The sequence below is a fragment of the Pan troglodytes genome, chromosome 18 (genome assembly GCF_028858775.2).
Source record: "Pan troglodytes isolate AG18354 chromosome 18, NHGRI_mPanTro3-v2.0_pri, whole genome shotgun sequence".
Lineage (NCBI taxonomy): Eukaryota > Metazoa > Chordata > Mammalia > Primates > Hominidae > Pan > Pan troglodytes.
The window spans coordinates 65935296-65950436 of NC_072416.2; the positions used below are offsets into that span (position 1 = coordinate 65935296).

At 49.5% G+C, this 15141-nt stretch overlaps 1 protein-coding gene across 1 annotated transcript in view; it reads left to right on the forward strand.

The window, feature by feature from the left end:
• Positions 1 to 692: 692 nt before the first annotated feature.
• Positions 693 to 15141, forward strand: part of PSKH1 (protein serine kinase H1) — a 36171-nt gene continuing 21722 nt past the window's right edge. The window contains exon 1 of the mRNA XM_016928884.4: positions 693 to 863. The gene's annotated coding sequence lies outside the window, so the exon portion shown is untranslated. The remainder of the gene's footprint in view (positions 864 to 15141) is intronic.

Consider the following 15141-nt stretch of genomic DNA (forward strand, 5'->3'; position numbering starts at 1 on the left):
ACAGTTCCATGTGCAAAGTACATACTCAATAAAGATTTGAATACAGAGCTACTGAAATGGGGAAGATGGATGGAGGTTACAATGCACTTACCATCTGCAGCACCTATTTTAACCCCTCCAAGTTGGGTTGACTGTAAAATGAACCAGTTCTGATCCTATAGAGAAGTCATTGTGAATGGTAACAATTTTTTAAAAATCCGCTTGCTTTTCAGACTCGGCATATAAATTAAATTAACAACAACAAATAACCATGAGTCCAGAAGTTGGCCCAAGATTGACTTCACCTATCTACAAATTAACCCTTTGCATCTCTTCTTTAATGGAGGCCAAACTCAACACATGGAGTGCTGAAATTATTCTAAGTGCAGTTTTAAAAAATAGATTTTGTTAATGAAAATTAAGTCTATCCTTTGCGGAGTTCCAGAGGCACTTCCAGAAACCTCTGTTGGAAAGCATTGTTTACCCAAGCTCGCATTACAGAGTCCCCTTTCCCCCAACCAGAAACTTGAAACTTTCTCCCTATTTCCCGCGATCCTTCCTTTTTCTATCACCGACCCGTCTCGCAGGCAGCGGTCAAGTTACTTTGAGCGACAAATAGACCCACCCCCTCAGGAGAGTGCCCGTCCCCGCCCCGAAGAGGTTGATTGGCAGGCCACGCTCGGAGATCCGCCAGCCGCGTAGCCCAGTTTCGGGAGAGTCCGCCCCCGTCCCGCCCCGTAGGTTTGTTTTGGCGTCAGCTGCGCGCTGTGATGACGCCACGACGCTAACGCCCGAGAATGGCGGCGGCGGCGGCGGCCGCTGCCACTGCCCGGAGATGGCCGGCAGAGCCGCCGAGACGCCGAAGAGCCCGCCGCCCGCGCGAGGTGAGGCGGCCCGGCCCAGGACGACGGCCCGACGGGCGGGAGGGGCAGCCGAACTGTGGTCGTGGTCGCTTTCTGGCGCTCCGGGGCCTGCCTCTGGTCAGCCTGCAGCGTCGGCCCGTGCCCCGTGCGCCAGGGCCTACAGGGTTGGAGAGCAAGCCGGGCGATGGCTGCTCGGGTTCCCGGCGTCCGAGTCTGGACTGGCCTCGGAACGTGCTGTCGTGCTGGATAGCCCGTCTCCAGGACCGCCTGGGCCTGGTGGACGTGGTCGGTTGCCCTGCCTGCTTGCTGTTCAGGCGCCCCGCGTCCAGAGCGGGTCAGGTTGATCCAACCTGGTTGTCCTTGTCCTTACTGCCTTCTCGCGCCCGGCGCCTACTCCACACCCCTCCTTTGCGTCTGCCAGGGGCCGGCGGGGCAGCTGATCGCTTCCTTGTGCAGGCTGGGAAATAGCAGGTCTGAGTCCAGCTGGGTTGCCTGCTTGGCAAGCTTGTCATTCCTCTACCTGCAAGGGGAAGCCTAGTCCCGCACACTTAGTCCCCCTCCATAAAGCGGCTGAAGTGATAATTCCCACCTGAAAATCTGAGTAAGTCCTTCACTGCCTGAAACTAGTTCCTTAGTGCCTTCAGGACAAAGGCCGCACTTCTTAGCAAGGCATTCAGGGCTCTTCGTAATCTGGTGAAGCTTTAACCAGCCAATCAACCCCGGAGCACTTCTGTGCTCCCTTTACGTAGTTTATTGTTGTTAAAACGTGTGGCGCTCCTGTTAGCTCTGGTTTCATACCTTTGTGTTTTAGTATTACTAATTTTGAGACAAGGCCTCTATTGCCCAAGCTGGAGTGCAATGGCTCATTCATAGCTCACTGCAGCCTTGAACTCCTGGACTCAAATGATCCTCCCGCCTCAACCTCCCGAGTAGCTGAGACAAGAGGCACTCCCCTCCACGCCTGGCTAAGTTTAAAATTTTTTGTAGAGCCTGGGAGTCTGGCTTTGTTGCCAGAGCTGGCTTCAAGAGACCCTCCTGCCTAGGCTCCTAACATATTGAGATTATTAATACAAGTGTGAGCCACTGTGCTTGGTCCCCTTGTGCTTTAGATAACGCAGTTTTCTCAGTTTGCTATACACTGCCTTCCACCCCACCGACCACCTACCAGTGTTGGAAACTTACATCTGTCCTATAAAATCCACCTGAGATGTCACTTCCTAGGAAAAAAATCTACCTTGCTTGGCATGTAACCATTAACTCCTCTATATCCATGCTGCTACTATTGAGTACATCCTGTTGTGTCACATGGTGGTCTTCTGTCTGCATATGTCTGGCTCTGTGCCTGGCATAAAATAGGGGCTAGCCTCCAGTAGCATTTGCTGAATGCTGACTTATGAATGGATAGATTCAACTGTATTTTTGAGCACCTATCAGGGCTAGGATCTGAGATGAGCACAGCAAATGCCAGCGTATGTGTGTGGTAGGTAGTACAGCCTCTTAATCCTGGATAGTCCAAAATCTCCTGGGATAATTTTGTGATACAAAATCAAGAGCCTCACTGTCTGAGTTAGTTTTTTTTTTTTTTTTTTGAGACGGAGTTTTGCTCTTTTTGCCCAGGCTGGAGCAATGGCACGATCTTGGCTCACTGCAACCTCTACCCCCCAGGTTCAAGTGATTCTCCTGTCTCAGCCCCCAGAGTAGCTGGGGTTACAGGCAAGCACCACTATGCCCAGCTAATTTTGTATTTTTAGTAGAGATGGTGTTTCACCGTGTTGGCCAGGCTGGTCTCGAACTCCTGACCTCAGGTGATCCACCTGCCTCGGCCTCCCAAAGTGCTAGGGTTGCAGGCATAAGCCACTATGCCTGGCTGAGATTTTTTTTTTTTTTTTTTTTAAACAGAGACGAGGTCTTGCCATGTTGCCGAGGCTGGTGTCGAACTCCTGGGCTCAAGCAGTCCTCCCACCTTGGCCTCCCGAAGTTTTAGGGTCACAGGCAAGAGCCACCACACCTGACCCACTCTTTGAGATTTTGATGAAGAAGATCTGGGGTAGGAATCTGTTTTTTTTTTTTTTTTCTGAGATGGAGTCTTGCTCTGACACCCAGGCTGGAGTGCAGTGGTGCTATCTCGGCTCACTGCAACCTCTGCCTCCCAGGTTCAAGCAATTCTCCTGCCTCAGCCTCCCGAGTAGCTGGGATTACAATCACGCACCACCACGCCTGGCTAATTTTTCTATTCTTAGTAGAGACGGGGTTTCATCCTGTTGGCCAGGCTGGTCTCGAACTCTTGACCTCGTGATCCACCCGTCTCAGCCTCCCAAAGTGCTGGGATTACAGGCGTGAGCCACCACGTCTGGCCAGGTATCTGTATTTTGAGAAAACTTCCCAGGTAAATTTACTGTGCTTCCTCATTGAAGATCTTTGTCATTGCCTAAGAAAACTGTTGTCTCCTTTGTCCAGTGAGAAGGCCTTGCCTTGTGGACTCCTGTTGTGGTCTCATGCCTAGAAGCATGGGCTTTGGTGTCAGAAAGACCTGGATTCAGTTTCTGGCTTTTCTGAAATCTTGAGGTTCTCTAAGTCCTAATTTCCTTATTCCAAAATAGGAATCATCGTGCCTACTACATGTGCTTGTAGAGAGGAGTGAGATGGTACATATAAGATCCTTAGCAAAGTTGGCACTCAGTTAATTGAAGCCACTTTTATTACTAATGGCTCCTCTTCCCAGAGTTTCCCTTGTCAAAAGAAGGTCTTGTCTTCTTTTTTCTTTTCTTTTTTTTTTTTGAGACGATGTCTCGCTCTGTCGCCAGGCTGGAGTGCAATGGCGTGAGCTCGGCTCACTACAACCTCCGCCTCCCAGGTTCAAGCAATTCTCGTGTCTCAGCCTCCTAAGTAGCTGGGACTACAGATGCCTGCCACCACACCTGGCTAGTTTTTGTATTTTTAGTAGAGACGAGGTTTCACCGTATTGCTCAGGCTGGTCTCAAACTCCTGACCTCAGGTGATCCACTCCCCTCGGACTCCCAAAGTGCTGGGATTACAAGCATGAGCCACCACAACCGGCTAGAAGGTCTTGTCTTAATAAGCGTGTTTGTTCTTCAGGGTTAGTTGTGTGTAGGAAGCTGCTTTGTATTGTATGATTTCCTCAAGGTCATTTCTGGTCATCAGGGAAAACTGACAATAGTGTGCTGCTTTTTTTTTTTTTTTTTTTTTGAGACGGAGTTTTGCTCTTGTTGCCCAGGCTGGAGTGCAATGGCTCAATCTTGGCTCACCGCAACCTCTGCCTCCCGGGTTCAAGCGATTCTCCTGCCTCAGCCTCCTGCAATATGGTGCCTCTAAATCAGGGTTGATTCGGTTGGCCATACCCCTAGAAGAGATTTGGAATGCTGATTCACTAGAGGGTGGGTTTGCTGAATAAGCACATTGTCTAGGTCTAATTGTAGTTTTGTGCTTGTTAAGTTGCATAAATGAGCTAGAAAAAGTGCAGCCTTCAGGAAACCTGTTTGCATCTGACACTGAGCTCCAGTTGCACTTCACCTCAGGCATCTGGTTGGCATCTAGAACAGAATGCCCCTACAGAAGTAGGTGCTGGAGTTCTCTATCATAATCACAAGTTCATAGTTAAATGAGTGAGACTTTGGTTTGGCCTTCTGTTTTACTTTGGAAGTGTGAGTGTGTAATATGGGCAACTTAGGTCCTCTTCACAGCTTCTCAGCTGTATGATGTGAATGGGCTATAGGTGTGCCAAAGTATCGACCCTTAAGCTTCAGGATAGCTGAGAACAGCTGTCTCCACTGACTCCCGGGTGTTATACAATAGTATCATTCTACCATTCTCTCTGTGTATCTTGGCATGGGGAAAAATTTTTGAGAAAAAGTACAGCTCTGGAAGAAGGGAAGCAGTTCTGCTTGTTGAGAGCTGGAGAGAGACTTATTTATTTGAACTCCCTTTCCTTCCAGGAATCTTACTCAAGGAGCATTAAGCCGGTTTGTGTTGGCTAGGTCATCACTGAGCTAATTCTTGGTACAGCCCTCTGTTGCCGTGGTGTCTGATGTGATGCTAAGGTGGAAACGTGTGATGTTTTCATTTGCTGGGAGAAAGTTTTCTTTCCAAGCTGCCAGCCTTGAAATGGCCTCTCAGGGCATCCTAAGAGTCATGTATCAAGGGACTTTTGGTGTGGAGCCATCCAGGCTGTAAGTTCCTTAAGAGTAGAGACTATGGCCGCCTTCTTTTTGTTTGTCGCAATCTCTGGCAGAGTTCCTGACCCACAGCAGGAATTCAGTAAATATTTCTGGGTTGAACGTTGGGATTTTGGAAGGAGAACCCCAGGTGCATTGCCAGGGTCTGTATTTCTGATGATGGCAAGGTCTCACTCTGTTGCCCAGGCTGGAGTGCAGTGGCATAATCATGGCTCACTGCAACCTTGCCTTCCCGTGCTCAAGTGATTCTCCCACCTCAGCCTCCTGAGTGGCTGGGACTACAGGCACACAGCATCACACCCAGCTAATTTTGTTTTTTTGAGACGGAGTCTTGCTTTGTTGCCCAGGCTGGAGTGCAGTGGCGCCATCTTGGCTCATTGCAAGCTCTGCCTTCAGGTTCATGCCATTCTCCTGCCTCAGCCTCCAGAGTAGCTGGGACTACAGGTGCATGCTACCACGCCCGGCTAATTTTTTTTGTATTTTTAGTAGAGACGGGGTTTCACTGTGTTGGCCAGGCTGGTCTTGAACTCTTGACCTCATGATCCACCTGGCTCAGCCTCCCAAAGTGCTGGGATTACAGGCATAAGCCACCACGCCCAGCCACACCCAGCTAATTTTTTAAACATTTTTTGTAGAGAGGCCAAGACAGGCAGATCACTTGGGCTCAAGAGTTCGAGAACAAGCCTGGGCAACATGGTGAAACCCTGTCTCTACTGAAAATACAAAGATTAGCCAGGCATCCTAGGTACTCGGGGGCTGAGGCACGAGAACCGCTTGAACCTGGGAGGAGGAGGCTGCAGCGAGCCGAGATTGCGCCACTGCGCTCCAGCCTGGGTGACAGAGTGAGACCCTGTCTCAAAAAAAAAGAAAAAACTTTTTTTTTTTTTTTGTAGAGACAAGGTCTTGTTATGTTGCCCAGCCTGGTTTCAAACTCTTGGCCTCAAGTGATCCTCCTGCCCTGGCCCCCAGAGTGTTGGGATTATAGTTGTGTGCCACTGCGTCCAGCCTCATTTCTGTAATTATTGAGAAATTACTACCTACTTCATTTTAGTAGACAGTTTTTCTTTCTTTTTCTTTCTTTTTTTTTTTTTGGAGATGGAGTCTCGCTCTGTTGCCCAGGCTGGAGTGCAGTGGCGCGATCTCAGCTCACTGCAACCTCTGCCTTCCGGGTTCAAGCAGTTCCCTGCCTCAGCCTCCCGAGTAGCTGGGATTACAGGCATGTGCCACCACACCCAACTAATTTTTGTATTTTGAGTAGAGACAGGGTTTCACCATCTTGGCCAGGCTGGTCTTGAACTCCTGACCTCGTGATCCGCCTGCCTCGGCCTCCCAAAGTGCTGGGATTACAGGTGTGAGCCGCTGCGCTCAGCCGGTAGACAGTTTTTCAAAACATGTCAGTAGAATATAGAGATATTTGCAGGTGACAGCTTATAAAGCTTTGCTCGGAGAGGGCAAGGTTCCTATGGTTCCTTGCCTGGAAGACATTCACAGACCCTGCCTCTATGGATAGGAAATTGTTTCAGGATTCATCCTTGCTCCCTGCCCTGGGACCCCTAGCTTTCCCCAGAAATGGGGCTAGGTTTGGCAGCTTGTGAACAAACTTACTTTGGCATTCGGATAAGAATCTGTAAAACTCAAACAGACTTCCTTCATTGTTGAGGATATTTACAGGGTGTCCAAAGAGTGTGGCTATGGTTTAACCACCGATCTTGCCTCTTCAACATTTCTAAGGTTCTAGAATTGTTGACTTGCAGCAAATAGAAATCCAAGAGCCAGACCACTTTTTTTTTTTTTTTTTTTTTTTTGGAGACGAGTCTCGCTCTATGGCCCAGGCTGGAGTGCAGTGGCGTGATCTCGGCTCACTGCAACCTCTGCCTCCCAGGTTCAAGCGATTTTCCAGCCTCAGCCTCCCAAGTAGCTGGGATTCCAGGTGTCCACCACCACACTTGGCTAATTTTTTTGTATTTTTAGTAGAGATAGGGTTTCACCATGTTGGACAGGTGGTTTCAAACTCATGACCTCAAGTGATCCACCTGCCTCGGCCTCCCAAAGTGCTAGGATTCCAGGCATGAGCCACTGTGCCCTGCCTTTCTTTTTCTTTCTTTCTTTCTTTTTTTTTTTTCTTGAGACGGAGTGCTGCCCTGTCGCTTAGGCTGGAGTGCAGTGGCATGATCTCAGCCTACTGCAACCTCTGCTTCCCAGGGTCAAACGATTCTCCTGCCTCAGCTTCTGAGTAGCTGGGATTACAGGTGCCCACCACCATGCCCAGGAAATTTTTTTGTATTTTTAGTAGAGACGGGTTTCACCATGTTGGCCAGGCTGATCTTGTACTCCTTACCTCAGGTGATCCACCTGCCTTGGCCTCCCAAAATGCTGGGATTATAGGCGTGAGCCACTGCACCCGGCCAGACCACATTTCATTTGCTCTGAGTTCAGCAATTTGATAAGTACCAAGGGAGTTCTGGAAACCTGAGAATGGCCCCTTCCCTCAAGGGTCTGACAGCTGTAGTGATCAAAGGCAGTCTGGAGTAGAGCAGTGAGCAGTGTGACTCAGATTATAGTTGGAATGGAGGTTTCTAAAGCAGACCCTTCAGGAAAGATCCTCAGGAAAGCTTTGTGGGTTCACCAACTCAGTGGCATGGGGAAGGATCAAGGCCTTGACTGGATGAGGCCCAGCACTGCTGGAGTCTTTCCGGAGTGATAGAAGGAGCCCCAGATGGGGAACTAGGATATTTGGGTCCAGGATGTTTGGTCACCACCGTCTGAGTGGCTTTGGACGAGTCTCTTTACCTCTCCTGGACTGTCATTTCTGTAGATTGTCAGTGAGGACGATAATGCTGAATGCTCACACCCATTGCCACACTCTGTCCAATGTGTGTGCCTTCTTTGAAGAGTGCTTTGGACCAGGCTGGGAGTTTAAGTTTTGGAGGCAGACTCTAGAGAGTTGGGTACTTTCTGCAAGATGACGTAGTGTGACACTCCTGGGAAGTCTCTTCCTGAAGCTTCCTTACTCATCCTTGCCCATCCCTACACCCACCGTGATCTCTGGGCTAGGGGCACACACAAGAGATGCTGGGAACAGGAAAAGGCTCTGCTCTTCTTCCTAGGAGCTTTACCAGCCACCTCCCGTGTTATAGAGTCTGCATTTTCACCTGACCACAGTGTGGAGAGGGAGTTTAACAGATGTGATGGGACTGTGGAGCAGCTGTGATCACCTGGGGGCTGTTGCCCATTGTCCCCACCTCTCAGCCAGCACCCTCTCTTCTCTACTTTCTTTTTTTTTTCCCCTCTCTTGGCCAATTTGGTCTAATATCATCCTCCAGTTTCAATCTGTAGTTGGGATGGTGGAGTACCCGCATCAGCCTATCTTTACAGAGTTTCTGATTGGAATCAGTGGGAGAGAAACTATGTCTCAGGAAGACAGAAGGAAGGTCAGAGGGAAAATCATTGACTCTCTTATTGCTGACTGACTATTTTGTTTTCTTTCTTTCTTTAAGAGACGGAGTTTTGCTCTATCGCCCAGGCTGGAGTGCAGTGGCGCGATCTCAGCTCACTGCAACCTCCGCCTCCTGGGTTCAAGCAATTCTCCTGCCTCAGCCTCCTGAGTAGCTGCGACTGCAGGCGCATGCCACCACGCCTGGCTAATTTTTTTTGTATTTTAGTAGAGACGGGGTTTCACCGTGTTGCCCAGGCTGGCTCAAACTCCTGAGCTCAGGCAATCCACCTGCCTTGGCCTCCCAAAGTGCTAGGATTACAGGCGTGAGCCACCATGCCCAGCCTATTTTTTTTTTTTTTTTTTTTGGAGACATGGTCTTGCTCTGTTGCCCAGGCTGGAGTGCCATAGCACAAACACAGCACACTGCAGCCTCGACTTCCCTGGCTCAAGCTATCCTCCACCTCAGCCTCCTGAGTATCTGGGACTACAGGTGCATGCCACCACGCCTGACTAATTTTTTGTAGAGATGGAGGTCTCACTACATTGCCCTGGCTGGTCTCAGACTCCAGGGCTCAAGTAATCCTCCCACCTTGGCCTCCCAGAGTGCTAGGATCACAGTGTAAACCACTGCGCCCTGATGCTGACTTACCTTTGATCCCTGTAGGTTTTATTTGTTTAAAGTGAAAAGTGAGGCTGGGTGCAGTGGCTCACACCTGTAATTCCAACACTTTAGGAGGCAGAGGTGGGCGGATCACTTGAGGCCAGGAGTTTAAGACCAGTCTGGCCAATGTGTTGTAACCCTGTCTCTACTAAAAATACAAAAATTAACCAGGCATGGTGGCACATGCCTGTAGTCCCAGCTACTTGGGAGGCTGAGGCACGAGAATTGTTTGAACCTGGGAAGTGGAGGTTGCAGTGAGCTGAGATCGTGCCACTGCACGCCAACTTAGGTGATAAAGCGAGACTCCATCTCAAAAAAAAAAAAAGAAATAAAAATGAATCGAAAAGTTAGACCTTTTGTTTTTTGTTTTTTTGAGACAGTCTCGATCTCTCACCCAGGCTGGAGTACAGTGGTGCGATCTCGGCTCACTGCAACCTCCGCCTCCCTGGTTCAAGCGATTCTCCTACCTCAGCCTCCTGAGCAGCTGGGATTACAGGCGCGTGCCATCACGTCCGGGACTAATTTTTGTATTTTTAGTAGAGACGGGGTTTCACCCATGTTGGTCAGGCTGGTCTCAAACTCTTGACCTTGTGATCCGCCCACCTCAGCCTCCCAAAGTGCTGGGATTACAGGCCTGAGCCACTGCGCCCAGCCAGGCCTTTTCTTTTATAAACCTTAGGTTTTTCCCTGAGGACCAGACTAGGTCCTCATTTAAACAAAAATTTAAACAAAAATACCCAGTACATGTGCCTGTAGATGACTGTTTATTTTGTGAATCTAGGGTTCTGCTTCTTCACCAGGAAGAAGTGACATCTGAGTGGCTGTGCTGGGTTACTCATGCAGTTTGTCTTGCCTCCGAATGGTGGTAGATGTTGCTTACTGAGTGGTCGTGGGCATCGGGGTGAGGGACCTGTGTTCTGCCTCAGGAATACCAGCCCGAGAGGAGCTTCAGTCCTTCACTGCATGAGGTGTTGTGTTTTCCCTGAAAGAAGAAATAAGTCTGCAAAATTCCACAGTCCATAGTTCTATCCTGTGGCCTCTGCGAAAAGGAACCTCGGTTCTAAATGCCTTTGTTTAACATTATTTCCTAGTTGCCATGTGGAACTTCCTGTGCATTTGGGTGAGAACAGCCGCAAATCCTGAAGAGCCTTGTGGAGGAATCTTTTCCTCTTATGTGAAGAAAAATAAACAATATTTTTTTTTGGTTTGGTTTGGTTTTGCTTTGTTTTTCAGACAGGATTTCTGTCTCCCAGGCTGGAATATAGTGGTACCATCACCGCTCACTGCAACCTCAACCTCTTGGACTGAAGCAGATCCTCCCACCCTAGCCTCCTAAGTAGCTGGGATCACAGGCACATGCCACCATGCCTGACTCAATTTAAAAAATGTTTGGCAGAGATAGGGTCTTTCTGTGTTGCCCAGGCTGGTCTCAAACTCCTGGACTCAAGTAGTCCTCACGCCTTGGCCTCCCAAAGTGCTGGGATTACAGGCATGAGCCACTATGCCCCATAGATAAACCTCATTTTTTCCTCTCTCTCTCTTTTTGTGATGGAGTCTTGCTCTTTTGCCCAGGCTGGAGTGCAGTGGCACAGTCTCAGCTCACTGCAACCTCCGCCTCCCAGGTTTAAGCGATTCTCCTGTCTCAGCCTCCCCAGACATCAGATTCTGTATCCAGTAACCCACAGTAAATGTCACATGGATGGTCTACATGCACCCCACACATCCAAAACTGAACTCTTTCCACTGCTTCCCAAATCTGTGCTTCTTGCTACACTCCTGACCACTTGCCACTGAGCTGTGCAAGGGACGGGGTGCTGTCCTCATTCTTCCTTCCACCCAACATGGAAGTTCTGCTGCTGATATCTCTCGATTCCACTCCACTGCTTGGGGCACTACACTCTTTTTTTTTTTTTTTTTTTTTTTTTTCCTTTTTGAAACAGGGTCTTTCTCTGTCACCCAGGCTGGAGTGTAGTGGTGTGATTATAGCTCACTGCAGCCTTGATCTCTTGGGCTCAAGCAATCCTCCTGCCTTGGCCTCCAAAGTAACTGGGACTACAGGTGCATACCATCATACCCAGCTGATTTTTTTTTTTTTTTTGAGACGGAGTCTTGCTCTGTTGCCCAGGCTGGAATGCAGTGGCATGATCTTGGCTCACTGCAACCTATGCCTCCCAGGTTCAAACAATTCTCCTGCCTCAGCCTCCAGATTAGCTGAGATTACAGGCGCCTGCCACAATGCCTGGCTAATTTTTGTATTTGTATTTGTATTTTTTATATATTTTTTGAGACTGAGTCTCACTCTGTCGCCCAGGCTGGAGTGCAGTGGCGCGATCTTGGTGGCTCGCTGCAACCTCCGCCGCCTGGGTTCAAGTAATTCTGCCTCAGCCTCCTGAGTAGCTGGGATTACAGGCATGCGCCACCACGCCCGACTAATATTTTTGTATTTTTTTGGTAGAGATGGGGTTTCACCATATTGGCCAGACTGGTCTCGAACTCCTGACCTTGTGATCTGCCCACCTCGGCCTCCCAAAGTGCTGGGATTACAGGCATGAGCCACCGCGCCCGGCCTAATTTTTGTATTTTTAGTAGAGACAGGGTTTCTCCATGTTGGTCAGGCTGGTCTCAAACTCCCTACCTCAGGTGATTCGCCTGCCTCAGCCTCCCAAAGTGCTAGGATTACAGGCGTGAGCTGCCGTGCCCGGCCTACCCAGCTAATTTTTTAATCTTCTAGGGACAGGGTCTCACTGTGTTGTCCAGGCTAGTCTCAGACTCCTGCACTCAAGCTATCCCTCCACCTCAGCCTCCCAAAGAGCTGGGATTACTCCCGGTGCTGGGATGGCCACACCTGGCCAATGGGACACCACACTCTTACTGGCCCTTTTTTAATTTTTTTTTTTTTTTTTGAGACAGAGTCTCGCTCTGTCGCCCAGGCTAGAGTGCAGTGGCGTGATGTCTGCTCACTGCAACCTCTGCCTCCCGCATTCACGCCATTCTCCTGCCTCAGCCTCCCGAGTAGCTGGGACTACAGGCACCCACCACCACGTCCGGCTAATTTTTTGTATTTTTAGTGGAGACGGGGTTTCACTGTGTTAGCCAGGATGGTCTCGATCTCCTGACCTCATGATCCACCCGCCTCGGCCTCCCAAAGTGCTGGGATTACAGGCATGAGCCACTGCGCCCAGCTCTTACTGGCCCTTTTAATCCACTTTGACCCTCCTTCAGGTCAACCTCATCCTTCTCTCTAAACACAGATCTGAATGCCTCTTTTCTTGTAAACTCTTTCGTAGCTCTCCTTCACTTCCCAGGAAGGTCCTGGTCCTCACTTGTGTTGCTCTCCATAACCACCTTCTGCTGACCTTCTATAACTTCATCTCCACATCCCTGCCTTTGTACCACCAAACTGCCCATTCCTAGATGCAGGATGTTACTCTGGGTTTCTGAGCCTTTGCAGTGTGTTATTCTCTCTCCCTGAAACACCATTCCCACCTTTCCTCATCTGACTCATTCTTGCTTCAAAATTCAGCATAGAGGTAACCTCCTTCAGGAAGGTTTTCCTAACCCTGGCTTCACTCTACATTATCTACTATTGGTTCTTAAGCTTAACACTTAACCATGTTATACTGAAATTATGTTTTTGGCTGGGCACAGTGGCTCACACCTGTTATCCCAGCACTTTAGGTGGCCAAAGCTGGCGGATCACTTGAGGTCAGGAGTTGGAGACCAGCCTGGCCAACATGAAACCCTTTCTCTCTACTAAAAATACAAAAATTACCCAGGCGAGGTGGCAGGTGCCTGTAATCCCAGCTACTTGGGAGGCTGAGGCATGAGAATCGCTTGAACCCGGGAGGCAGAGGCTGCAGTTAGCTGAGGTCGTGCCAGTGCACTCCAGCCTGGGTGAAGGAGACTCCGTCTCAAAAAAAGAAAAACAAAATTATTTGTTTTTATGCTTTTCTCTTTATTTAGATTGTGAGTTTATTGACCATGTTCTACTTGTTTGTGTTGTGTGTGTTAAAGTATAACCTACATTGGACCATGTTTTATTTATTCCTGTGCCCCTGGTATCTACTAGATATTTAATAATAAATGTTTTATCTGAATTGTTCATTTCTCTTCCAGTTCTATTTGTCATAATTTTTTTTTTTCTTTTTGAGACAGAGTTTCACTCTTGTTGCCCAGGCTGGAGTGCAATCACGCGATCTCGGCTGACTCTAACCTCCGCCTCCCGGGTTCAAACAATTCTTCTGCCTCAGCCTCCCAAGTAGCTGGGATTACAGGCATGTGCCACCAAGCCCGGCTAATTTTGTATTTTTAGTAGAGACAGGGTTTCACCATGTTGGCCTGGCTGGTCTCGAACTCCCGACCTCTGGTGATCCACCCGCCTTGGCCTCCCAAAGTGCTGGGATTACAGGCGTGAGCCTCCGCGCCCAGCCTTTTTTTTTTTTTCTTTTAAGACAGATCTCACTCTGTTGCCCAGGCTGGAGTGCAGTGGCACAATCTTGGCTCACTGCAACCTCCACCAGGTTCAAGTGACTCTTCTGCCTCAGCCTCCCAAGTAGCTGGGGTTACAGGTGTGCATCACCATGCCCGGCTAATGTTTTTGTATTTTTAGTAGAGATGGAGTTTCACCATGTTGGCCAGACTGGTCTTGAACTCCTGACCTCAAGTGATCCGCCCACCTCGGCCTCCCAAAGTGCTGGGATTACAGGTGTGAGCTACCGGGCCCAGCCTGTGTGTCATAATTAATAGGAAATCCTTATCTCTCTTCAACCCTTGGGGTCCTCAGACATAGAGAAGAGCCCTCTCATTAGAAAGGTGGTGACCTCTGGAAGCAGTAACTTCAGCACTGCACCTTGTCCGGGGCCCCACCAGCCCCAGGGTATTTAGTTCATGGTTGGAACATCTCTGTCTGGGAATCAAACTGGAAGGGACCCTGGATCCCCATCATAAGGAAGCAAGATACCCTGATCTTCATCCTGAGTTAAATCTGGGTGAAACTGCCAGTGTCCTCTCTGAGCTCAAGCCCCTCTGACTCTTTTTTTTTTTTTGAGACGGAGTCTCACTCTGTTGCCCAGGCTGGAGTGCAGTGGCAGGATCTCGGCTCACTGCAAGCTCCGCCTCCCGGGTTCACGCCATTCTCCTGCCTCAGCCTCCCGAGTAGCTGGGACTACAGGCGCCTGCCACCACGCCCGGCTAATTTTTTGTATTTTTAGTAGAGATGGGGTTTCACTGTGTTAGCCAGGATAGTCTCGATCTCCTGACCTTGTGATCCGCCCGCCTTGGTCTCCCAAAGTGCTGAGGTTACAGACCTGAGCCACCGCGCCTGGCCAACTCTTTTTTTTTTTTTTTTTTTTTGACATGGAGTCTCACTCTTTTGTCCAGGCTGGAGTGGGGTGGCGCAGTGTCAGCTCACAGCAACCTCTGCCTCCCGGGTTCAAGCAATTCTTCTGCCTCAGCCCCCCAAGTGTCTGGGATTACAGGCGCCCACCACCACACCCGGCTAATTTTTGTACTTGTAGTAGAAATGGGGTTTCACCATATTGGCCAGGCTGATCTCAAACTCCTGACCTCAGGTGATCTGCCCGCCTCGGCCTTCCAAAGTGATGGGATTACAGGCATGAGCCACTGTGCCCGGCCCCGCCTCTGACTCTTGAATGAAGACCAGGCGAGTTTTGCAGTCACTTGGTGGCAGTGTGCTGAGGCTTGTGGTCCCAAGTTCACTGGGGTTGATTCCAGCAGCTCTGGGCCTTGTGTGGGATTTCAGCCATCCATGTAGTGTGCTGGGGAAGTGTGAGACCCTGGAATAGGGAGTTAAACTGCCAGGGTGGGGACAGTGCATTAGTAAAGGAGTGGAAGCCTTTCAGGAGAATGAGGGAGAGCCCCAGGGAAGTGGTTTGTTGCTTGTTACAGAAGGACCAACCCCTGTAGGAAGCCTAAAGGGCTGGGAAAGATATGCATGAAGGAGGCCTTGGAGAAGCAGCTTTCTGAGCCCTGGTGGGTGATGGTGTTAGA